Source organism: Phyllobates terribilis, unplaced genomic scaffold, assembly GCF_046119375.1.
Source record: "Phyllobates terribilis strain yellow unplaced genomic scaffold, ASM4611937v1 Scaffold_94__1_contigs__length_6153435, whole genome shotgun sequence".
NCBI classification, from domain to species: Eukaryota; Metazoa; Chordata; class Amphibia; order Anura; family Dendrobatidae; genus Phyllobates; species Phyllobates terribilis.
The window spans coordinates 3429110-3454036 of NW_027362854.1; the positions used below are offsets into that span (position 1 = coordinate 3429110).

At 43.9% G+C, this 24927-nt stretch overlaps 12 non-coding genes across 12 annotated transcripts; all 12 read left to right on the plus strand.

The window, feature by feature from the left end:
• Positions 1–35: 35 nt before the first annotated feature.
• LOC141198369 (U2 spliceosomal RNA) lies at positions 36–226 on the plus strand. Its single transcript, XR_012270321.1, has one exon. It is a non-coding gene; the product is annotated as a U2 spliceosomal RNA (small nuclear RNA).
• Positions 227–1341: 1115 nt separating this feature from the next.
• LOC141198430 (U2 spliceosomal RNA) lies at positions 1342–1532 on the plus strand. Its single transcript, XR_012270382.1, has one exon. It is a non-coding gene; the product is annotated as a U2 spliceosomal RNA (small nuclear RNA).
• Positions 1533–2647: 1115 nt separating this feature from the next.
• Positions 2648–2838, plus strand: LOC141198370 (U2 spliceosomal RNA). The gene has a single exon (XR_012270322.1). It is a non-coding gene; the product is annotated as a U2 spliceosomal RNA (small nuclear RNA).
• Positions 2839–3953: 1115 nt separating this feature from the next.
• LOC141198432 (U2 spliceosomal RNA) lies at positions 3954–4144 on the plus strand. The gene has a single exon (XR_012270384.1). It is a non-coding gene; the product is annotated as a U2 spliceosomal RNA (small nuclear RNA).
• Positions 4145–5259: 1115 nt separating this feature from the next.
• On the plus strand, positions 5260–5450 carry LOC141198371 (U2 spliceosomal RNA). Its single transcript, XR_012270323.1, has one exon. It is a non-coding gene; the product is annotated as a U2 spliceosomal RNA (small nuclear RNA).
• Positions 5451–6565: 1115 nt separating this feature from the next.
• On the plus strand, positions 6566–6756 carry LOC141198372 (U2 spliceosomal RNA). The gene has a single exon (XR_012270324.1). It is a non-coding gene; the product is annotated as a U2 spliceosomal RNA (small nuclear RNA).
• A 1115-nt stretch (positions 6757–7871) lies between these two features.
• On the plus strand, positions 7872–8062 carry LOC141198373 (U2 spliceosomal RNA). The gene has a single exon (XR_012270325.1). It is a non-coding gene; the product is annotated as a U2 spliceosomal RNA (small nuclear RNA).
• Positions 8063–9177: 1115 nt separating this feature from the next.
• Positions 9178–9368, plus strand: LOC141198374 (U2 spliceosomal RNA). The gene has a single exon (XR_012270326.1). It is a non-coding gene; the product is annotated as a U2 spliceosomal RNA (small nuclear RNA).
• A 1115-nt stretch (positions 9369–10483) lies between these two features.
• Positions 10484–10674, plus strand: LOC141198453 (U2 spliceosomal RNA). The gene has a single exon (XR_012270403.1). It is a non-coding gene; the product is annotated as a U2 spliceosomal RNA (small nuclear RNA).
• Positions 10675–11789: 1115 nt separating this feature from the next.
• Positions 11790–11980, plus strand: LOC141198376 (U2 spliceosomal RNA). Its single transcript, XR_012270328.1, has one exon. It is a non-coding gene; the product is annotated as a U2 spliceosomal RNA (small nuclear RNA).
• A 1115-nt stretch (positions 11981–13095) lies between these two features.
• LOC141198377 (U2 spliceosomal RNA) lies at positions 13096–13286 on the plus strand. Its single transcript, XR_012270329.1, has one exon. It is a non-coding gene; the product is annotated as a U2 spliceosomal RNA (small nuclear RNA).
• A 6155-nt stretch (positions 13287–19441) lies between these two features.
• On the plus strand, positions 19442–19629 carry LOC141197937 (U2 spliceosomal RNA). Its single transcript, XR_012269946.1, has one exon. It is a non-coding gene; the product is annotated as a U2 spliceosomal RNA (small nuclear RNA).
• Positions 19630–24927: the final 5298 nt, after the last annotated feature.

Here is a 24927-nt window from a genome sequence, read left to right on the forward strand (position 1 = left end):
TTGGGTGGCTCCGTAGTTTGAAACCAATTCTGGTTATCGCTTCTCGGCCTTTTGGCTAAGATCAAGTGTAGTATCTGTTCTTATCAGTTTAATATCTGATACGTCCCCTATCTGGGGACCATATATTAAATGGATTTTTAGAACAGGGAGATGGAAAAAGAGCTTGCTCTGTCCACTCCACGCATTGACCTGGTATTGCAGTATCTCCAGGACCGGTGCACCCCTTCTTTAATGCAGTTTCTAAAATCAGAAAGAATTGAATTCAATGTTTTTTGTTCATTTTGCTTGTTTGTCGGATTTGGGGATGGACTCTTTGGCTTTGCTTTTCTTCTCCTCATTGGATTTTTCATGTTCAAAGTTGCAGAAGCCAGATTACAAGCTCATTTTGGTTCAACTTCAGCAACTGTGCATTGCATTGCCATGTAATGTGATGCAATGCTATCTTTCTAGCTCTCCCTTTTTACTTCCTTTTGGATAAACAGACATATTAGGCAAGCATTTTGGAGCTTTCACCTAAATAACTACAGGTGGTGAGATAAGCTGCACAATATAATTGACCTTTCAGTATATTGTTGCACACACACCATCTATTTAGCAAATGCCCTTGTTATCAACAGCAGCCTTTTAAACTCACCTGAGCTAACAGGTATGTGCGCTGGTTACTCTGCTGCGCTTAAAATTTATTTTTTGGTTTGCTACAATGCCTTTTCTGAAACGTTGTCTCCTTCTGCTGGAACACTGACTTCTTTCATTTAATGCCTGCAGACTATAAAAGAGAACCCAACCCAAAAAGTTTGGTTGATTAGTCTGTGGCATTCTGTTAAACTGTTGCTTATGGCGGTCTCTGTGAGCTTCTCAGCGACATTCAGCCAGCCAGGTATCCTGCCTGCAGTAGATGGAATGTGGCAATGGAACGCTGGCTGCGCGTGTCATAATAGGCTCTGAGCCTTTATATACCTGTGCACAGCAGCAGCCACCTTCAGTCTGCTGCTGGACAGCCAGCAGCAGCAGCAGCAGGAGAGGTATGTAATCAGGAGCCCTCCTGCTAAGGGTAGACAGCTGCTCGTTCCACCCCACCCCCCGCCTTAATTGGTTCTCCTCCCTTCCAACGGTGTTGAGGCGGGTGGGAACAGCAGGGGGTGAAGGTGCTGTGTTTAAAGAGGTGGAGTTATGCAGATCTAAAACGCGTGGATTGCAGCAGCAGCAAGCCGAAAAGTGCAGGCATGTAAGGGATCTAGAGGTTGACAACATGTCTTCTTAACGGGAGTCCAGGAGCTCATCTCCACAAATGGACTTTTCAGGATCCTTGGGTGGCTCCGTAGTTTGAAACCAATTCTGGTTATCGCTTCTCGGCCTTTTGGCTAAGATCAAGTGTAGTATCTGTTCTTATCAGTTTAATATCTGATACGTCCCCTATCTGGGGACCATATATTAAATGGATTTTTAGAACAGGGAGATGGAAAAAGAGCTTGCTCTGTCCACTCCACGCATTGACCTGGTATTGCAGTATCTCCAGGACCGGTGCACTCCTTCTTTAATGCAGTTTCTAAAATCAGAAAGAATTGAATTCAATGTTTTTTGTTCATTTTGCTTGTTTGTCGGATTTGGGGATGGACTCTTTGGCTTTGCTTTTCTTCTCCTCATTGGATTTTTCATGTTCAAAGTTGCAGAAGCCAGATTACAAGCTCATTTTGGTTCAACTTCAGCAACTGTGCATTGCATTGCCATGTAATGTGATGCAATGCTATCTTTCTAGCTCTCCCTTTTTACTTCCTTTTGGATAAACAGACATATTAGGCAAGCATTTTGGAGCTTTCACCTAAATAACTACAGGTGGTGAGATAAGCTGCACAATATAATTGACCTTTCAGTATATTGTTGCACACACACCATCTATTTAGCAAATTCCCTTGTTATCAACAGCAGCCTTTTAAACTCACCTGAGCTAACAGGTATGTGCGCTGGTTACTCTGCTGCGCTTAAAATTTATTTTTTGGTTTGCTACAATGCCTTTTCTGAAACGTTGTCTCCTTCTGCTGGAACACTGACTTCTTTCATTTAATGCCTGCAGACTATAAAAGAGAACCCAACCCAAAAAGTTTGGTTGATTAGTCTGTGGCATTCTGTTAAACTGTTGCTTATGGCGGTCTCTGTGAGCTTCTCAGCGACATTCAGCCAGCCAGGTATCCTGCCTGCAGTAGATGGAATGTGGCAATGGAACGCTGGCTGCGCGTGTCATAATAGGCTCTGAGCCTTTATATACCTGTGCACAGCAGCAGCCACCTTCAGTCTGCTGCTGGACAGCCAGCAGCAGCAGCAGCAGGAGAGGTATGTAATCAGGAGCCCTCCTGCTAAGGGTAGACAGCTGCTCGTTCCACCCCACCCCCCGCCTTAATTGGTTCTCCTCCCTTCCAACGGTGTTGAGGCGGGTGGGAACAGCAGGGGGTGAAGGTGCTGTGTTTAAAGAGGTGGAGTTATGCAGATCTAAAACGCGTGGATTGCAGCAGCAGCAAGCCGAAAAGTGCAGGCATGTAAGGGATCTAGAGGTTGACAACATGTCTTCTTAACGGGAGTCCAGGAGCTCATCTCCACAAATGGACTTTTCAGGATCCTTGGGTGGCTCCGTAGTTTGAAACCAATTCTGGTTATCGCTTCTCGGCCTTTTGGCTAAGATCAAGTGTAGTATCTGTTCTTATCAGTTTAATATCTGATACGTCCCCTATCTGGGGACCATATATTAAATGGATTTTTAGAACAGGGAGATGGAAAAAGAGCTTGCTCTGTCCACTCCACGCATTGACCTGGTATTGCAGTATCTCCAGGACCGGTGCACCCCTTCTTTAATGCAGTTTCTAAAATCAGAAAGAATTGAATTCAATGTTTTTTGTTCATTTTGCTTGTTTGTCGGATTTGGGGATGGACTCTTTGGCTTTGCTTTTCTTCTCCTCATTGGATTTTTCATGTTCAAAGTTGCAGAAGCCAGATTACAAGCTCATTTTGGTTCAACTTCAGCAACTGTGCATTGCATTGCCATGTAATGTGATGCAATGCTATCTTTCTAGCTCTCCCTTTTTACTTCCTTTTGGATAAACAGACATATTAGGCAAGCATTTTGGAGCTTTCACCTAAATAACTACAGGTGGTGAGATAAGCTGCACAATATAATTGACCTTTCAGTATATTGTTGCACACACACCATCTATTTAGCAAATGCCCTTGTTATCAACAGCAGCCTTTTAAACTCACCTGAGCTAACAGGTATGTGCGCTGGTTACTCTGCTGCGCTTAAAATTTCTTTTTTGGTTTGCTACAATGCCTTTTCTGAAACGTTGTCTCCTTCTGCTGGAACACTGACTTCTTTCATTTAATGCCTGCAGACTATAAAAGAGAACCCAACCCAAAAAGTTTGGTTGATTAGTCTGTGGCATTCTGTTAAACTGTTGCTTATGGCGGTCTCTGTGAGCTTCTCAGCGACATTCAGCCAGCCAGGTATCCTGCCTGCAGTAGATGGAATGTGGCAATGGAACGCTGGCTGCGCGTGTCATAATAGGCTCTGAGCCTTTATATACCTGTGCACAGCAGCAGCCACCTTCAGTCTGCTGCTGGACAGCCAGCAGCAGCAGCAGCAGGAGAGGTATGTAATCAGGAGCCCTCCTGCTAAGGGTAGACAGCTGCTCGTTCCACCCCACCCCCCGCCTTAATTGGTTCTCCTCCCTTCCAACGGTGTTGAGGCGGGTGGGAACAGCAGGGGGTGAAGGTGCTGTGTTTAAAGAGGTGGAGTTATGCAGATCTAAAACGCGTGGATTGCAGCAGCAGCAAGCCGAAAAGTGCAGGCATGTAAGGGATCTAGAGGTTGACAACATGTCTTCTTAACGGGAGTCCAGGAGCTCATCTCCACAAATGGACTTTTCAGGATCCTTGGGTGGCTCCGTAGTTTGAAACCAATTCTGGTTATCGCTTCTCGGCCTTTTGGCTAAGATCAAGTGTAGTATCTGTTCTTATCAGTTTAATATCTGATACGTCCCCTATCTGGGGACCATATATTAAATGGATTTTTAGAACAGGGAGATGGAAAAAGAGCTTGCTCTGTCCACTCCACGCATTGACCTGGTATTGCAGTATCTCCAGGACCGGTGCACTCCTTCTTTAATGCAGTTTCTAAAATCAGAAAGAATTGAATTCAATGTTTTTTGTTCATTTTGCTTGTTTGTCGGATTTGGGGATGGACTCTTTGGCTTTGCTTTTCTTCTCCTCATTGGATTTTTCATGTTCAAAGTTGCAGAAGCCAGATTACAAGCTCATTTTGGTTCAACTTCAGCAACTGTGCATTGCATTGCCATGTAATGTGATGCAATGCTATCTTTCTAGCTCTCCCTTTTTACTTCCTTTTGGATAAACAGACATATTAGGCAAGCATTTTGGAGCTTTCACCTAAATAACTACAGGTGGTGAGATAAGCTGCACAATATAATTGACCTTTCAGTATATTGTTGCACACACACCATCTATTTAGCAAATTCCCTTGTTATCAACAGCAGCCTTTTAAACTCACCTGAGCTAACAGGTATGTGCGCTGGTTACTCTGCTGCGCTTAAAATTTCTTTTTTGGTTTGCTACAATGCCTTTTCTGAAACGTTGTCTCCTTCTGCTGGAACACTGACTTCTTTCATTTAATGCCTGCAGACTATAAAAGAGAACCCAACCCAAAAAGTTTGGTTGATTAGTCTGTGGCATTCTGTTAAACTGTTGCTTATGGCGGTCTCTGTGAGCTTCTCAGCGACATTCAGCCAGCCAGGTATCCTGCCTGCAGTAGATGGAATGTGGCAATGGAACGCTGGCTGCGCGTGTCATAATAGGCTCTGAGCCTTTATATACCTGTGCACAGCAGCAGCCACCTTCAGTCTGCTGCTGGACAGCCAGCAGCAGCAGCAGCAGGAGAGGTATGTAATCAGGAGCCCTCCTGCTAAGGGTAGACAGCTGCTCGTTCCACCCCACCCCCCGCCTTAATTGGTTCTCCTCCCTTCCAACGGTGTTGAGGCGGGTGGGAACAGCAGGGGGTGAAGGTGCTGTGTTTAAAGAGGTGGAGTTATGCAGATCTAAAACGCGTGGATTGCAGCAGCAGCAAGCCGAAAAGTGCAGGCATGTAAGGGATCTAGAGGTTGACAACATGTCTTCTTAACGGGAGTCCAGGAGCTCATCTCCACAAATGGACTTTTCAGGATCCTTGGGTGGCTCCGTAGTTTGAAACCAATTCTGGTTATCGCTTCTCGGCCTTTTGGCTAAGATCAAGTGTAGTATCTGTTCTTATCAGTTTAATATCTGATACGTCCCCTATCTGGGGACCATATATTAAATGGATTTTTAGAACAGGGAGATGGAAAAAGAGCTTGCTCTGTCCACTCCACGCATTGACCTGGTATTGCAGTATCTCCAGGACCGGTGCACCCCTTCTTTAATGCAGTTTCTAAAATCAGAAAGAATTGAATTCAATGTTTTTTGTTCATTTTGCTTGTTTGTCGGATTTGGGGATGGACTCTTTGGCTTTGCTTTTCTTCTCCTCATTGGATTTTTCATGTTCAAAGTTGCAGAAGCCAGATTACAAGCTCATTTTGGTTCAACTTCAGCAACTGTGCATTGCATTGCCATGTAATGTGATGCAATGCTATCTTTCTAGCTCTCCCTTTTTACTTCCTTTTGGATAAACAGACATATTAGGCAAGCATTTTGGAGCTTTCACCTAAATAACTACAGGTGGTGAGATAAGCTGCACAATATAATTGACCTTTCAGTATATTGTTGCACACACACCATCTATTTAGCAAATGCCCTTGTTATCAACAGCAGCCTTTTAAACTCACCTGAGCTAACAGGTATGTGCGCTGGTTACTCTGCTGCGCTTAAAATTTCTTTTTTGGTTTGCTACAATGCCTTTTCTGAAACGTTGTCTCCTTCTGCTGGAACACTGACTTCTTTCATTTAATGCCTGCAGACTATAAAAGAGAACCCAACCCAAAAAGTTTGGTTGATTAGTCTGTGGCATTCTGTTAAACTGTTGCTTATGGCGGTCTCTGTGAGCTTCTCAGCGACATTCAGCCAGCCAGGTATCCTGCCTGCAGTAGATGGAATGTGGCAATGGAACGCTGGCTGCGCGTGTCATAATAGGCTCTGAGCCTTTATATACCTGTGCACAGCAGCAGCCACCTTCAGTCTGCTGCTGGACAGCCAGCAGCAGCAGCAGCAGGAGAGGTATGTAATCAGGAGCCCTCCTGCTAAGGGTAGACAGCTGCTCGTTCCACCCCACCCCCCGCCTTAATTGGTTCTCCTCCCTTCCAACGGTGTTGAGGCGGGTGGGAACAGCAGGGGGTGAAGGTGCTGTGTTTAAAGAGGTGGAGTTATGCAGATCTAAAACGCGTGGATTGCAGCAGCAGCAAGCCGAAAAGTGCAGGCATGTAAGGGATCTAGAGGTTGACAACATGTCTTCTTAACGGGAGTCCAGGAGCTCATCTCCACAAATGGACTTTTCAGGATCCTTGGGTGGCTCCGTAGTTTGAAACCAATTCTGGTTATCGCTTCTCGGCCTTTTGGCTAAGATCAAGTGTAGTATCTGTTCTTATCAGTTTAATATCTGATACGTCCCCTATCTGGGGACCATATATTAAATGGATTTTTAGAACAGGGAGATGGAAAAAGAGCTTGCTCTGTCCACTCCACGCATTGACCTGGTATTGCAGTATCTCCAGGACCGGTGCACCCCTTCTTTAATGCAGTTTCTAAAATCAGAAAGAATTGAATTCAATGTTTTTTGTTCATTTTGCTTGTTTGTCGGATTTGGGGATGGACTCTTTGGCTTTGCTTTTCTTCTCCTCATTGGATTTTTCATGTTCAAAGTTGCAGAAGCCAGATTACAAGCTCATTTTGGTTCAACTTCAGCAACTGTGCATTGCATTGCCATGTAATGTGATGCAATGCTATCTTTCTAGCTCTCCCTTTTTACTTCCTTTTGGATAAACAGACATATTAGGCAAGCATTTTGGAGCTTTCACCTAAATAACTACAGGTGGTGAGATAAGCTGCACAATATAATTGACCTTTCAGTATATTGTTGCACACACACCATCTATTTAGCAAATGCCCTTGTTATCAACAGCAGCCTTTTAAACTCACCTGAGCTAACAGGTATGTGCGCTGGTTACTCTGCTGCGCTTAAAATTTCTTTTTTGGTTTGCTACAATGCCTTTTCTGAAACGTTGTCTCCTTCTGCTGGAACACTGACTTCTTTCATTTAATGCCTGCAGACTATAAAAGAGAACCCAACCCAAAAAGTTTGGTTGATTAGTCTGTGGCATTCTGTTAAACTGTTGCTTATGGCGGTCTCTGTGAGCTTCTCAGCGACATTCAGCCAGCCAGGTATCCTGCCTGCAGTAGATGGAATGTGGCAATGGAACGCTGGCTGCGCGTGTCATAATAGGCTCTGAGCCTTTATATACCTGTGCACAGCAGCAGCCACCTTCAGTCTGCTGCTGGACAGCCAGCAGCAGCAGCAGCAGGAGAGGTATGTAATCAGGAGCCCTCCTGCTAAGGGTAGACAGCTGCTCGTTCCACCCCACCCCCCGCCTTAATTGGTTCTCCTCCCTTCCAACGGTGTTGAGGCGGGTGGGAACAGCAGGGGGTGAAGGTGCTGTGTTTAAAGAGGTGGAGTTATGCAGATCTAAAACGCGTGGATTGCAGCAGCAGCAAGCCGAAAAGTGCAGGCATGTAAGGGATCTAGAGGTTGACAACATGTCTTCTTAACGGGAGTCCAGGAGCTCATCTCCACAAATGGACTTTTCAGGATCCTTGGGTGGCTCCGTAGTTTGAAACCAATTCTGGTTATCGCTTCTCGGCCTTTTGGCTAAGATCAAGTGTAGTATCTGTTCTTATCAGTTTAATATCTGATACGTCCCCTATCTGGGGACCATATATTAAATGGATTTTTAGAACAGGGAGATGGAAAAAGAGCTTGCTCTGTCCACTCCACGCATTGACCTGGTATTGCAGTATCTCCAGGACCGGTGCACCCCTTCTTTAATGCAGTTTCTAAAATCAGAAAGAATTGAATTCAATGTTTTTTGTTCATTTTGCTTGTTTGTCGGATTTGGGGATGGACTCTTTGGCTTTGCTTTTCTTCTCCTCATTGGATTTTTCATGTTCAAAGTTGCAGAAGCCAGATTACAAGCTCATTTTGGTTCAACTTCAGCAACTGTGCATTGCATTGCCATGTAATGTGATGCAATGCTATCTTTCTAGCTCTCCCTTTTTACTTCCTTTTGGATAAACAGACATATTAGGCAAGCATTTTGGAGCTTTCACCTAAATAACTACAGGTGGTGAGATAAGCTGCACAATATAATTGACCTTTCAGTATATTGTTGCACACACACCATCTATTTAGCAAATGCCCTTGTTATCAACAGCAGCCTTTTAAACTCACCTGAGCTAACAGGTATGTGCGCTGGTTACTCTGCTGCGCTTAAAATTTCTTTTTTGGTTTGCTACAATGCCTTTTCTGAAACGTTGTCTCCTTCTGCTGGAACACTGACTTCTTTCATTTAATGCCTGCAGACTATAAAAGAGAACCCAACCCAAAAAGTTTGGTTGATTAGTCTGTGGCATTCTGTTAAACTGTTGCTTATGGCGGTCTCTGTGAGCTTCTCAGCGACATTCAGCCAGCCAGGTATCCTGCCTGCAGTAGATGGAATGTGGCAATGGAACGCTGGCTGCGCGTGTCATAATAGGCTCTGAGCCTTTATATACCTGTGCACAGCAGCAGCCACCTTCAGTCTGCTGCTGGACAGCCAGCAGCAGCAGCAGCAGGAGAGGTATGTAATCAGGAGCCCTCCTGCTAAGGGTAGACAGCTGCTCGTTCCACCCCACCCCCCGCCTTAATTGGTTCTCCTCCCTTCCAACGGTGTTGAGGCGGGTGGGAACAGCAGGGGGTGAAGGTGCTGTGTTTAAAGAGGTGGAGTTATGCAGATCTAAAACGCGTGGATTGCAGCAGCAGCAAGCCGAAAAGTGCAGGCATGTAAGGGATCTAGAGGTTGACAACATGTCTTCTTAACGGGAGTCCAGGAGCTCATCTCCACAAATGGACTTTTCAGGATCCTTGGGTGGCTCCGTAGTTTGAAACCAATTCTGGTTATCGCTTCTCGGCCTTTTGGCTAAGATCAAGTGTAGTATCTGTTCTTATCAGTTTAATATCTGATACGTCCCCTATCTGGGGACCATATATTAAATGGATTTTTAGAACAGGGAGATGGAAAAAGAGCTTGCTCTGTCCACTCCACGCATTGACCTGGTATTGCAGTATCTCCAGGACCGGTGCACCCCTTCTTTAATGCAGTTTCTAAAATCAGAAAGAATTGAATTCAATGTTTTTTGTTCATTTTGCTTGTTTGTCGGATTTGGGGATGGACTCTTTGGCTTTGCTTTTCTTCTCCTCATTGGATTTTTCATGTTCAAAGTTGCAGAAGCCAGATTACAAGCTCATTTTGGTTCAACTTCAGCAACTGTGCATTGCATTGCCATGTAATGTGATGCAATGCTATCTTTCTAGCTCTCCCTTTTTACTTCCTTTTGGATAAACAGACATATTAGGCAAGCATTTTGGAGCTTTCACCTAAATAACTACAGGTGGTGAGATAAGCTGCACAATATAATTGACCTTTCAGTATATTGTTGCACACACACCATCTATTTAGCAAATGCCCTTGTTATCAACAGCAGCCTTTTAAACTCACCTGAGCTAACAGGTATGTGCGCTGGTTACTCTGCTGCGCTTAAAATTTCTTTTTTGGTTTGCTACAATGCCTTTTCTGAAACGTTGTCTCCTTCTGCTGGAACACTGACTTCTTTCATTTAATGCCTGCAGACTATAAAAGAGAACCCAACCCAAAAAGTTTGGTTGATTAGTCTGTGGCATTCTGTTAAACTGTTGCTTATGGCGGTCTCTGTGAGCTTCTCAGCGACATTCAGCCAGCCAGGTATCCTGCCTGCAGTAGATGGAATGTGGCAATGGAACGCTGGCTGCGCGTGTCATAATAGGCTCTGAGCCTTTATATACCTGTGCACAGCAGCAGCCACCTTCAGTCTGCTGCTGGACAGCCAGCAGCAGCAGCAGCAGGAGAGGTATGTAATCAGGAGCCCTCCTGCTAAGGGTAGACAGCTGCTCGTTCCACCCCACCCCCCGCCTTAATTGGTTCTCCTCCCTTCCAACGGTGTTGAGGCGGGTGGGAACAGCAGGGGGTGAAGGTGCTGTGTTTAAAGAGGTGGAGTTATGCAGATCTAAAACGCGTGGGTTGCAGCAGCAGCAAGCCGAAAAGTGCAGGCATGTACGGGATCTAGAGGTTGACAACATGTCTTCTTAACGGGAGTCCAGGAGCTCATCTCCACAAATGGACTTTTCAGGATCCTTGGGTGGCTCCGTAGTTTGAAACCAATTCTGGTTATCGCTTCTCGGCCTTTTGGCTAAGATCAAGTGTAGTATCTGTTCTTATCAGTTTAATATCTGATACGTCCTCTATCTGGGGACCATATATTAAATGGATTTTTAGAACAGGGAGATGGAAAAAGAGCTTGCTCTGTCCACTCCACGCATTGACCTGGTATTGCAGTATCTCCAGGACCGGTGCACCCCTTCTTTAATGCAGTTTCTAAAATCAGAAAGAATTGAATTCAATGTTTTTTGTTCATTTTGCTTGTTTGTCGGATTTGGGGATGGACTCTTTGGCTTTGCTTTTCTTCTCCTCATTGGATTTTTCATGTTCAAAGTTGCAGAAGCCAGATTACAAGCTCATTTTGGTTCAACTTCAGCAACTGTGCATTGCATTGCCATGTAATGTGATGCAATGCTATCTTTCTAGCTCTCCCTTTTTACTTCCTTTTGGATAAACAGACATATTAGGCAAGCATTTTGGAGCTTTCACCTAAATAACTACAGGTGGTGAGATAAGCTGCACAATATAATTGACCTTTCAGTATATTGTTGCACACACACCATCTATTTAGCAAATGCCCTTGTTATCAACAGCAGCCTTTTAAACTCACCTGAGCTAACAGGTATGTGCGCTGGTTACTCTGCTGCGCTTAAAATTTCTTTTTTGGTTTGCTACAATGCCTTTTCTGAAACGTTGTCTCCTTCTGCTGGAACACTGACTTCTTTCATTTAATGCCTGCAGACTATAAAAGAGAACCCAACCCAAAAAGTTTGGTTGATTAGTCTGTGGCATTCTGTTAAACTGTTGCTTATGGCGGTCTCTGTGAGCTTCTCAGCGACATTCAGCCAGCCAGGTATCCTGCCTGCAGTAGATGGAATGTGGCAATGGAACGCTGGCTGCGCGTGTCATAATAGGCTCTGAGCCTTTATATACCTGTGCACAGCAGCAGCCACCTTCAGTCTGCTGCTGGACAGCCAGCAGCAGCAGCAGCAGGAGAGGTATGTAATCAGGAGCCCTCCTGCTAAGGGTAGACAGCTGCTCGTTCCACCCCACCCCCCGCCTTAATTGGTTCTCCTCCCTTCCAACGGTGTTGAGGCGGGTGGGAACAGCAGGGGGTGAAGGTGCTGTGTTTAAAGAGGTGGAGTTATGCAGATCTAAAACGCGTGGATTGCAGCAGCAGCAAGCCGAAAAGTGCAGGCATGTAAGGGATCTAGAGGTTGACAACATGTCTTCTTAACGGGAGTCCAGGAGCTCATCTCCACAAATGGACTTTTCAGGATCCTTGGGTGGCTCCGTAGTTTGAAACCAATTCTGGTTATCGCTTCTCGGCCTTTTGGCTAAGATCAAGTGTAGTATCTGTTCTTATCAGTTTAATATCTGATACGTCCCCTATCTGGGGACCATATATTAAATGGATTTTTAGAACAGGGAGATGGAAAAAGAGCTTGCTCTGTCCACTCCACGCATTGACCTGGTATTGCAGTATCTCCAGGACCGGTGCACCCCTTCTTTAATGCAGTTTCTAAAATCAGAAAGAATTGAATTCAATGTTTTTTGTTCATTTTGCTTGTTTGTCGGATTTGGGGATGGACTCTTTGGCTTTGCTTTTCTTCTCCTCATTGGATTTTTCATGTTCAAAGTTGCAGAAGCCAGATTACAAGCTCATTTTGGTTCAACTTCAGCAACTGTGCATTGCATTGCCATGTAATGTGATGCAATGCTATCTTTCTAGCTCTCCCTTTTTACTTCCATTTGGATAAACAGACATATTAGGCAAGCATTTTGGAGCTTTCACCTAAATAACTACAGGTGGTGAGATAAGCTGCACAATATAATTGACCTTTCAGTATATTGTTGCACACACACCATCTATTTAGCAAATGCCCTTGTTATCAACAGCAGCCTTTTAAACTCACCTGAGCTAACAGGTATGTGCGCTGGTTACTCTGCTGCGCTTAAAATTTCTTTTTTGGTTTGCTACAATGCCTTTTCTGAAACGTTGTCTCCTTCTGCTGGAACACTGACTTCTTTCATTTAATGCCTGCAGACTATAAAAGAGAACCCAACCCAAAAAGTTTGGTTGATTAGTCTGTGGCATTCTGTTAAACTGTTGCTTATGGCGGTCTCTGTGAGCTTCTCAGCGACATTCAGCCAGCCAGGTATCCTGCCTGCAGTAGATGGAATGTGGCAATGGAACGCTGGCTGCGCGTGTCATAATAGGCTCTGAGCCTTTATATACCTGTGCACAGCAGCAGCCACCTTCAGTCTGCTGCTGGACAGCCAGCAGCAGCAGCAGCAGGAGAGGTATGTAATCAGGAGCCCTCCTGCTAAGGGTAGACAGCTGCTCGTTCCACCCCACCCCCCGCCTTAATTGGTTCTCCTCCCTTCCAACGGTGTTGAGGCGGGTGGGAACAGCAGGGGGTGAAGGTGCTGTGTTTAAAGAGGTGGAGTTATGCAGATCTAAAACGCGTGGATTGCAGCAGCAGCAAGCCGAAAAGTGCAGGCATGTAAGGGATCTAGAGGTTGACAACATGTCTTCTTAACGGGAGTCCAGGAGCTCATCTCCACAAATGGACTTTTCAGGATCCTTGGGTGGCTCCGTAGTTTGAAACCAATTCTGGTTATCGCTTCTCGGCCTTTTGGCTAAGATCAAGTGTAGTATCTGTTCTTATCAGTTTAATATCTGATACGTCCCCTATCTGGGGACCATATATTAAATGGATTTTTAGAACAGGGAGATGGAAAAAGAGCTTGCTCTGTCCACTCCACGCATTGACCTGGTATTGCAGTATCTCCAGGACCGGTGCACCCCTTCTTTAATGCAGTTTCTAAAATCAGAAAGAATTGAATTCAATGTTTTTTGTTCATTTTGCTTGTTTGTCGGATTTGGGGATGGACTCTTTGGCTTTGCTTTTCTTCTCCTCATTGGATTTTTCATGTTCAAAGTTGCAGAAGCCAGATTACAAGCTCATTTTGGTTCAACTTCAGCAACTGTGCATTGCATTGCCATGTAATGTGATGCAATGCTATCTTTCTAGCTCTCCCTTTTTACTTCTTTTTGGATAAACAGACATATTAGGCAAGCATTTTGGAGCTTTCACCTAAATAACTACAGGTGGTGAGATAAGCTGCACAATATAATTGACCTTTCAGTATATTGTTGCACACACACCATCTATTTAGCAAATGCCCTTGTTATCAACAGCAGCCTTTTAAACTCACCTGAGCTAACAGGTATGTGCGCTGGTTACTCTGCTGCGCTTAAAATTTCTTTTTTGGTTTGCTACAATGCCTTTTCTGAAACGTTGTCTCCTTCTGCTGGAACACTGACTTCTTTCATTTAATGCCTGCAGACTATAAAAGAGAACCCAACCCAAAAAGTTTGGTTGATTAGTCTGTGGCATTCTGTTAAACTGTTGCTTATGGCGGTCTCTGTGAGCTTCTCAGCGACATTCAGCCAGCCAGGTATCCTGCCTGCAGTAGATGGAATGTGGCAATGGAACGCTGGCTGCGCGTGTCATAATAGGCTCTGAGCCTTTATATACCTGTGCACAGCAGCAGCCACCTTCAGTCTGCTGCTGGACAGCCAGCAGCAGCAGCAGCAGGAGAGGTATGTAATCAGGAGCCCTCCTGCTAAGGGTAGACAGCTGCTCGTTCCACCCCACCCCCCGCCTTAATTGGTTCTCCTCCCTTCCAACGGTGTTGAGGCGGGTGGGAACAGCAGGGGGTGAAGGTGCTGTGTTTAAAGAGGTGGAGTTATGCAGATCTAAAACGCGTGGATTGCAGCAGCAGCAAGCCGAAAAGTGCAGGCATGTAAGGGATCTAGAGGTTGACAACATGTCTTCTTAACGGGAGTCCAGGAGCTCATCTCCACAAATGGACTTTTCAGGATCCTTGGGTGGCTCCGTAGTTTGAAACCAATTCTGGTTATCGCTTCTCGGCCTTTTGGCTGCGATCGTATGACTGTACCTTGATTGGTGCGAGTCTCCTGGAGGAATCCGGACCCTTTTGTGGAGGATTTTCTGCTTTTTCCTGTGGTATTCCATACCGACAGAATCCAAGATGTCTTTTGTGAAGAACACCATCCGTTTGTCCGTGGATCCATCTGACCAGAACAAGAACAACGTGGTTTTCATTGTCCAAGACATCGTTGAAGGCAAAGCTGGAGCAAGACGTTCTGAGATCTTCAGTGTCAACGAATTTTCACGTCAAGGTAATTATGACGTTACCTTTATGGACCAGGATGTTTGCCTTAATGTCTTTGAATGGCTCCGTGGTCACTCTAGTGACCCCTGCTTGGAAGGAGTTAGATGGGAACCTTTGTTTGGTCTGCAAGAAAAGGAGGTGACTGTGACTGTCTATAACCCTTTTACAGACCCTGAGCTGCTGGAGTGCTTCCTCTCTCGCTACTGTGAATATGTGCGGAAGGGAGTGAAGCAAGTCAATTGTCTAGGAATCTTTAACTGTCAGTATAAATTCCGTGTGAAATTGAAAAGGGATCCTGACAGTGTGGGGGGCTTTAGACACCCTCCATCAAATTTTTCCGTTGCAGGCCATAGAGGTTTCCTCTTTTACCCAGGCCAGCCCATGTTTTGCCGTAGATGCTTTTCTTTCGGACATACCATGGTAACATGCCTTAAAGGGCAGTGTTGCCGAAATTGCAGAAAGGAGGGGCATATGGCCAACCAGTGTCCAGAGGCCAAGTCCTGTGATGTCTGTGGGAGTAGTGATCACATGTATAAGGACTGTCCTATGAGTGCACCTAGACGTTCTGATAAAGAACAGAAGGAGGAGGAGCTGGAGAGGAGGCAGATGGCAAGCGCACTGAAAGTGCTGGAAAGATTGGAGAGGGAGGAGAGAGAGGGAAGGAGGCGGGAAACTGGTAGAGCCTCTCCCTCTACGGCGCCAGAGGAGGTGTCCCTGAGACCATGTTCTTCTTCTGCTGAAGAAATGAGGAAGAAGCGGAGGGAAGAAAAGGAGTTCTGGAGGGAAGTGGCAAAGGTGGAGAAAAAGGCAGTGTCTGCGAGAATATCTAGGAAAGTGGTGGAAGCAGAGCTGCCTGAGATGATGACTTTTGGAGAGGCAATGGACGCAACAGGATGTGAAGTGCAAATCTCGGAACCCGACAGTCCTGAACACCCTTCGGGTCCTGAAAACATTGAAGATTTTTCTTCGGAGGATGATAGGGGTGCAAAGAAGAGTCGTAGGGAGGATGGTGGGGGCAGTGATGATGCAGTTTTTAGTGAGCCTCAGAGGAAGATCAGAACTGCCAGAATGAGGAGTGTGGCTGGTGAAGCCAGCGGGTCGGAAACCAGCTGTTCTGTTCTGATGGCGGAGGAGGATAGTGGTGGTGCTGGATAGTGTCACCATATAATATTGTAAATGTTTTTTCTTTTTGTCCTCTTGTGAGCTTTGGTTTAGGCCAAAGGCTATTTCTTTGTGTAATTGGTGAAGGAGTAGAAGTATTATGGGATTTACCATAGTGTCCCAAAACGTAAGAGTGTTTAAAAGTAAAGTAAGAAGAGCTGCTATTTTTGAGTTTTTAGCTATGCAAAATGCATCTATTTTTTGTTTACAAGAATGTGGGGTAGTGGATGGTGTGAAAGGGGATGAATGGTCTTATGGAGCGTCTGTGTGGTCGGGGAGTGCATGTAATAAGAATGATGGTGTGGGTATTTTGGTTAAAGGAAGGGAGGTTGTTTTGAGTGATTATTTGGTTATTGAGGTGGGGAGATGTATCCTTGCTAATTTTGTATACAAGAATGTAAAGTTTTGTGTTATTAATGTTTATGCGCCAGTTGAAAAAAATGAGCGCAAAAATTTATTTGAAAAAATTAAGCTTTTTGTTCCAGGAAGAATACCTGTGGTAATTGTGGGTGATATGAACTGTGATGTGGGGAGAGTGAATGTGGATGTGTCTGGGAAAGCATTATTGGAGTTAGTGAATGATTTTGGGTTGTGTGATATGCAGCGCGTGTGTAACATGAATCCTTTGTTGAACACTTTCTTTTCTGAGAGTGGTAGGGTACAATCCAGATTGGATTATTGTTTTATTTCTAAAAATATGGTTTCTGTTAATTATAGGCAGGAAAACGTTCTTTTTTCAGATCATGTGTGTATGTTGTGTGAGTTGGATATAAAAGTTGATGGAGTGTTTGGGAGAGGATTGTGGAAGTTAAATGTTAAACTGTTAGAGAATGAAGATGTGAGAAAGGAGTATGAAAGGCGGTATGAAGAATGGTGTAAGCATAAAAATGAGTTTGGGAATGTTTGTGAGTGGTGGGACTGGGTGAAGAAACAAACAAAAATGTTCTTTAAAAATGTAGGATACAAGTATGCAGCAATTAAAAGAGAGAGTTTTGTTAAACTGAACGCGCGGTTGAGCGTTTTGTATAAGTTAAGGGAAGGAGGAGTTGAGGTGGAGGAGGATATTTTAGAGGTAAAAAAGGAGATTAGTGAGTTTTTGTTGGAGAGAGGGAGAAGCATAGTGTTTAGGGCAAAGATTGATAAGATGGAGCAGGATGAGAAATGTTCTCGGTTTTTCTTTAAAAAAGTTTTTGGAAAGAAACAGAGTATGAGCGTGGTGTATGGAGCAGATGGAAGTGAGGTGAGTGGAGAGGATATGTGTGAAGAGGTGGCTAAGTTTTATGAGGATCTGTATGCAGTGAAACAGAGGGATGAATGTTTGGAGAATGATGTTTTGAGTGTGTTAGAGAGTAAGTTGAGTGAAGCAGAAAGAGAGAGAGTGATGGGTGAGGTGACTGGTGATGAGGTATGGAAGGTTATGTGTAGTATGGCTTTGAATAAGACGCCGGGGGAGGATGGCCTCCCAGTAGAATTTTATCGTGTGATGTGGGGTGTGATTGGTAAGGACTTTGTGGATGTATGTAAGTATATGTGGGGAAACATGGAGGTGGCTGAGAGTATGCGTGCAGGTATGGTTGTGTTAATTCCTAAGAAAGGGGATTTGAAAAGTCTGAGGAATTGGAGGCCAATAACGTTACTTAATTGTGATTATAAAATCTATGCAAAACTTATGGCTAATAGGATGCGTGATGTGATAGAGAGTGTGATTGGGGATGAGCAGTGTTGTGCGGTACCTGGGAGGCGGATTCACGAGTGTGTGTGTATGTTAAGAGATTGTCTATGGGATTGCATGGGTCGTAAGAAGAGTGTATTTTTGTTAAGTTTGGATTTTGAAAAGGCTTATGATAGGTTGTCGCATGGTTTTTTGTTCAGAGTGTTGTTAAAAATGGGTTTTCCGGCTGATTTTGTTGGGCGAGTGAGAAGTTTGTATGCGGGTGTTTATAGCTGTGTTTTAATGAATGGGTATGTGGGTAGGAAAGTGAATGTGTTTTCGGGTGTGCGACAGGGGTGTCCTTTGTCCCCTGTAGCATTTATTTGTGCAATTGAGCCATTGTTGTGTATGCTGAGGAAAGATAAGGTAATTCGTGGTGTGCAAGTGCCGGGAGGTGGAGGAAAAGAATGGAAGGTGAGTGGTTATATGGATGACGTGTGTGTATTATGTGATTCTGAATGTTCGGTGAGGCGGGTGAAGTTGTTAGTGTCTATTTTTTGTGGTGCATCTGCGTTTAAAGTGAATTGGGAAAAGAGTGAGTGTAAGGGTTTTGGAGGCGGAAGTTTAAGTAGGGATGTAGGTGTGAATGTAGTGAATGGACCTATTAAAGTTTTGGGTGTGAAGTTTTCAGAGAGTTTGGATGGGAAAGAAAGTTGGGATGATGCGAAAGGAAAAGTTGAGCAGAAGTTGAATTTTTGGAAATTGAGGAGTTTATCCTTTTTTGGGAAGATTTTAATTGTTAAGAGTGTGGTGTTGCCAATATTTTTATATATTGCGGTAGTATTTCCACCAGGATATATGTGTATGAGAAGCTTGAATAGAATTTTATTTGTTTTTTTGTGGAACTCGAAAATGGAGAGAGCTAGGAGAGAAATTTTGGTTAAAAGAGTGGAAAAAGGTGGTTTGGGTTTTCCGAATTTGGACGTGTTTTTTGGTGTGAATATCGTTGTGTTTGTTTTGAAAGTGATTAGGGCGGATGGAAAGTTTTCATCTATGTGTAGGTATTTATTTGGAGCGTATTTGTTTCGTTTAAAGTGGCAAGAAAGGGATTTGCGATGTCCGATTGCTTTTGAGGTGCCTGTATGGTATGTGTGGGTTTATAAGTTTTTGGTGAGGTATGAACTGTGTGATGCAGATGTGAGATTGCTGGAGAATAAGAAGGCTGTGTATAGGATGATTGAATGTAGAGAGGTAGAATGTGGAATAAATATGGTTAGGGGTGGTGATGTGCAGAAGGTTTGGAAGAAAGTGCGGATGAGTGGTATGACCAACAAACAGAGTGAAGTTGTGTGGCAGTCTTTACATGGAGTATTACCTGTGAGAGAGTTTCAGAGGAATAGAGGTTTGGTGAGGAGTGAAATGTGTCCAAGAAATGGCTGTGGTGGAAGGGAAAGTGTGTTGCATGTTTTTTGGAATTGCCAGTATGCTAGAGATGTGATTGGGAGAATGGGGCCTTTGTGTAAAGAATTGTGTGGTGTGAATTTGTTGTCTTTTGAGTTGTTTATGTTTGGTTTGGGAATATGTGATGGGACGAAGGAAAGAGTCTTGTGGTTGATGCTTGCATGTATAAAGGAAGTGTTATGGGATGTGAGGAATGTGTATGTGTTTAAAAGGAAGGAAATTGCTGTAAAGGATAGTGTGAAGGTGATTTTGGGGAAGATGTATGTGTGTTTCCTATGGGACAAAAAGAGGAGAGGGGAAGTGGATGCAGAGGGAATATGGAAAGTTAAAAAGTGGAGATATATTGTTAGTACCTCTTGATTTTTGTTATTGTTGTTTTGAAATATGAAATAAATATTTCCGATGATGATGGGGACAGCAAATTGCGTATTGGATTTGACGCAGCTGTTTTGATGGAATTTTCCTTTGTCTGGTTTTCATAGACTGTGGAATTTCCTCGTCTGAGGAGAAAAAAAAAAAAAAAAATCTGTTCTTATCAGTTTAATATCTGATACGTCCCCTATCTGGGGACCATATATTAAATGGATTTTTAGAACAGGGAGATGGAAAAAGAGCTTGCTCTGTCCACTCCACGCATTGACCTGGTATTGCAGTATCTCCAGGACCGGTGCACCCCTTCTTTAATGCAGTTTCTAAAATCAGAAAGAATTGAATTCAATGTTTTTTGTTCATTTTGCTTGTTTGTCGGATTTGGGGATGGACTCTTTGGCTTTGCTTTTCTTCTCCTCATTGGATTTTTCATGTTCAAAGTTGCAGAAGCCAGATTACAAGCTCATTTTGGTTCAACTTCAGCAACTGTGCATTGCATTGCCATGTAATGTGATGCAATGCTATCTTTCTAGCTCTCCCTTTTTACTTCCTTTTGGATAAACAGACATATTAGGCAAGCATTTTGGAGCTTTCACCTAAATAACTACAGGTGGTGAGATAAGCTGCACAATATAATTGACCTTTCAGTATATTGTTGCACACACACCATCTATTTAGCAAATGCCCTTGTTATCAACAGCAGCCTTTTAAACTCACCTGAGCTAACAGGTATGTGCGCTGGTTACTCTGCTGCGCTTAAAATTTCTTTTTTGGTTTGCTACAATGCCTTTTCTGAAACGTTGTCTCCTTCTGCTGGAACACTGACTTTTTTCATTTAATGCCTGCAGACTATAAAAGAGACCCCAACCCAAAAAGTTTGGTTGATTAGTCTGTGGCATTCTGTTAAACTGTTGCTTATGGCGGTCTCTGTGAGCTTCTCAGCGACATTCAGCCAGCCAGGTATCCTGCCTGCAGTAGATGGAATGTGGCAATGGAACGCTGGCTGCGCGTGTCATAATAGGCTCTGAGCCTTTATATACCTGTGCACAGCAGCAGCCACCTTCAGTCTGCTGCTGGACAGCCAGCAGCAGCAGCAGCAGGAGAGGTATGTAATCAGGAGCCCTCCTGCTAAGGGTAGACAGCTGCTCGTTCCACCCCACCCCCCGCCTTAATTGGTTCTCCTCCCTTCCAACGGTGTTGAGGCGGGTGGGAACAGCAGGGGGTGAAGGTGCTGTGTTTAAAGAGGTGGAGTTATGCAGATCTAAAACGCGTGGATTGCAGCAGCAGCAAGCCGAAAAGTGCAGGCATGTAAGGGATCTAGAGGTTGACAACATGTCTTCTTAACGGGAGTCCAGGAGCTCATCTCCACAAATGGACTTTTCAGGATCCTTGGGTGGCTCCGTAGTTTGAAACCAATTCTGGTTATCGCTTCTCGGCCTTTTGGCTGCGATCGTATGACTGTACCTTGATTGGTGCGAGTCTCCTGGAGGAATCCGGACCCTTTTGTGGAGGATTTTCTGCTTTTTCCTGTGGTATTCCATACCGACAGAATCCAAGATGTCTTTTGTGAAGAACACCATCCGTTTGTCCGTGGATCCATCTGACCAGAACAAGAACAACGTGGTTTTCATTGTCCAAGACATCGTTGAAGGCAAAGCTGGAGCAAGACGTTCTGAGATCTTCAGTGTCAACGAATTTTCACGTCAAGGTAATTATGACGTTACCTTTATGGACCAGGATGTTTGCCTTAATGTCTTTGAATGGCTCCGTGGTCACTCTAGTGACCCCTGCTTGGAAGGAGTTAGATGGGAACCTTTGTTTGGTCTGCAAGAAAAGGAGGTGACTGTGACTGTCTATAACCCTTTTACAGACCCTGAGCTGCTGGAGTGCTTCCTCTCTCGCTACTGTGAATATGTGCGGAAGGGAGTGAAGCAAGTCAATTGTCTAGGAATCTTTAACTGTCAGTATAAATTCCGTGTGAAATTGAAAAGGGATCCTGACAGTGTGGGGGGCTTTAGACACCCTCCATCAAATTTTTCCGTTGCAGGCCATAGAGGTTTCCTCTTTTACCCAGGCCAGCCCATGTTTTGCCGTAGATGCTTTTCTTTCGGACATACCATGGTAACATGCCTTAAAGGGCAGTGTTGCCGAAATTGCAGAAAGGAGGGGCATATGGCCAACCAGTGTCCAGAGGCCAAGTCCTGTGATGTCTGTGGGAGTAGTGATCACATGTATAAGGACTGTCCTATGAGTGCACCTAGACGTTCTGATAAAGAACAGAAGGAGGAGGAGCTGGAGAGGAGGCAGATGGCAAGCGCACTGAAAGTGCTGGAAAGATTGGAGAGGGAGGAGAGAGAGGGAAGGAGGCGGGAAACTGGTAGAGCCTCTCCCTCTACGGCGCCAGAGGAGGTGTCCCTGAGACCATGTTCTTCTTCTGCTGAAGAAATGAGGAAGAAGCGGAGGGAAGAAAAGGAGTTCTGGAGGGAAGTGGCAAAGGTGGAGAAAAAGGCAGTGTCTGCGAGAATATCTAGGAAAGTGGTGGAAGCAGAGCTGCCTGAGATGATGACTTTTGGAGAGGCAATGGACGCAACAGGATGTGAAGTGCAAATCTCGGAACCCGACAGTCCTGAACACCCTTCGGGTCCTGAAAACATTGAAGATTTTTCTTCGGAGGATGATAGGGGTGCAAAGAAGAGTCGTAGGGAGGATGGTGGGGGCAGTGATGATGCAGTTTTTAGTGAGCCTCAGAGGAAGATCAGAACTGCCAGAATGAGGAGTGTGGCTGGTGAAGCCAGCGGGTCGGAAACCAGCTGTTCTGTTCTGATGGCGGAGGAGGATAGTGGTGGTGCTGGATAGTGTCACCATATAATATTGTAAATGTTTTTTCTTTTTGTCCTCTTGTGAGCTTTGGTTTAGGCCAAAGGCTATTTCTTTGTGTAATTGGTGAAGGAGTAGAAGTATTATGGGATTTACCATAGTGTCCCAAAACGTAAGAGTGTTTAAAAGTAAAGTAAGAAGAGCTGCTATTTTTGAGTTTTTAGCTATGCAAAATGCATCTATTTTTTGTTTACAAGAATGTGGGGTAGTGGATGGTGTGAAAGGGGATGAATGGTCTTATGGAGCGTCTGTGTGGTCGGGGAGTGCATGTAATAAGAATGATGGTGTGGGTATTTTGGTTAAAGGAAGGGAGGTTGTTTTGAGTGATTATTTGGTTATTGAGGTGGGGAGATGTATCCTTGCTAATTTTGTATACAAGAATGTAAAGTTTTGTGTTATTAATGTTTATGCGCCAGTTGAAAAAAATGAGCGCAAAAATTTATTTGAAAAAATTAAGCTTTTTGTTCCAGGAAGAATACCTGTGGTAATTGTGGGTGATATGAACTGTGATGTGGGGAGAGTGAATGTGGATGTGTCTGGGAAAGCATTATTGGAGTTAGTGAATGATTTTGGGTTGTGTGATATGCAGCGCGTGTGTAACATGAATCCTTTGTTGAACACTTTCTTTTCTGAGAGTGGTAGGGTACAATCCAGATTGGATTATTGTTTTATTTCTAAAAATATGGTTTCTGTTAATTATAGGCAGGAAAACGTTCTTTTTTCAGATCATGTGTGTATGTTGTGTGAGTTGGATATAAAAGTTGATGGAGTGTTTGGGAGAGGATTGTGGAAGTTAAATGTTAAACTGTTAGAGAATGAAGATGTGAGAAAGGAGTATGAAAGGCGGTATGAAGAATGGTGTAAGCATAAAAATGAGTTTGGGAATGTTTGTGAGTGGTGGGACTGGGTGAAGAAACAAACAAAAATGTTCTTTAAAAATGTAGGATACAAGTATGCAGCAATTAAAAGAGAGAGTTTTGTTAAACTGAACGCGCGGTTGAGCGTTTTGTATAAGTTAAGGGAAGGAGGAGTTGAGGTGGAGGAGGATATTTTAGAGGTAAAAAAGGAGATTAGTGAGTTTTTGTTGGAGAGAGGGAGAAGCATAGTGTTTAGGGCAAAGATTGATAAGATGGAGCAGGATGAGAAATGTTCTCGGTTTTTCTTTAAAAAAGTTTTTGGAAAGAAACAGAGTATGAGCGTGGTGTATGGAGCAGATGGAAGTGAGGTGAGTGGAGAGGATATGTGTGAAGAGGTGGCTAAGTTTTATGAGGATCTGTATGCAGTGAAACAGAGGGATGAATGTTTGGAGAATGATGTTTTGAGTGTGTTAGAGAGTAAGTTGAGTGAAGCAGAAAGAGAGAGAGTGATGGGTGAGGTGACTGGTGATGAGGTATGGAAGGTTATGTGTAGTATGGCTTTGAATAAGACGCCGGGGGAGGATGGCCTCCCAGTAGAATTTTATCGTGTGATGTGGGGTGTGATTGGTAAGGACTTTGTGGATGTATGTAAGTATATGTGGGGAAACATGGAGGTGACTGAGAGTATGCGTGCAGGTATGGTTGTGTTAATTCCTAAGAAAGGGGATTTGAAAAGTCTGAGGAATTGGAGGCCAATAACGTTACTTAATTGTGATTATAAAATCTATGCAAAACTTATGGCTAATAGGATGCGTGATGTGATAGAGAGTGTGATTGGGGATGAGCAGTGTTGTGCGGTACCTGGGAGGCGGATTCATGAGTGTGTGTGTATGTTAAGAGATTGTCTATGGGATTGCATGGGTCGTAAGAAGAGTGTATTTTTGTTAAGTTTGGATTTTGAAAAGGCTTATGATAGGTTGTCGCATGGTTTTTTGTTCAGAGTGTTGTTAAAAATGGGTTTTCCGGCTGATTTTGTTGGGCGAGTGAGAAGTTTGTATGCGGGTGTTTATAGCTGTGTTTTAATGAATGGGTATGTGGGTAGGAAAGTGAATGTGTTTTCGGGTGTGCGACAGGGGTGTCCTTTGTCCCCTGTAGCATTTATTTGTGCAATTGAGCCATTGTTGTGTATGCTGAGGAAAGATAAGGTAATTCGTGGTGTGCAAGTGCCGGGAGGTGGAGGAAAAGAATGGAAAGTGAGTGGTTATATGGATGACGTGTGTGTATTATGTGATTCTGAATGTTCGGTGAGGCGGGTGAAGTTGTTAGTGTCTATTTTTTGTGGTGCATCTGCGTTTAAAGTGAATTGGGAAAAGAGTGAGTGTAAGGGTTTTGGAGGCGGAAGTTTAAGTAGGGATGTAGGTGTGAATGTAGTGAATGGACCTATTAAAGTTTTGGGTGTGAAGTTTTCAGAGAGTTTGGATGGGAAAGAAAGTTGGGATGATGCGAAAGGAAAAGTTGAGCAGAAGTTGAATTTTTGGAAATTGAGGAGTTTATCCTTTTTTGGGAAGATTTTAATTGTTAAGAGTGTGGTGTTGCCAATATTTTTATATATTGCGGTAGTATTTCCACCAGGATATATGTGTATGAGAAGCTTGAATAGAATTTTATTTGTTTTTTTGTGGAACTCGAAAATGGAGAGAGCTAGGAGAGAAATTTTGGTTAAAAGAGTGGAAAAAGGTGGTTTGGGTTTTCCGAATTTGGACGTGTTTTTTGGTGTGAATATCGTTGTGTTTGTTTTGAAAGTGATTAGGGCGGATGGAAAGTTTTCATCTATGTGTAGGTATTTATTTGGAGCGTATTTGTTTCGTTTAAA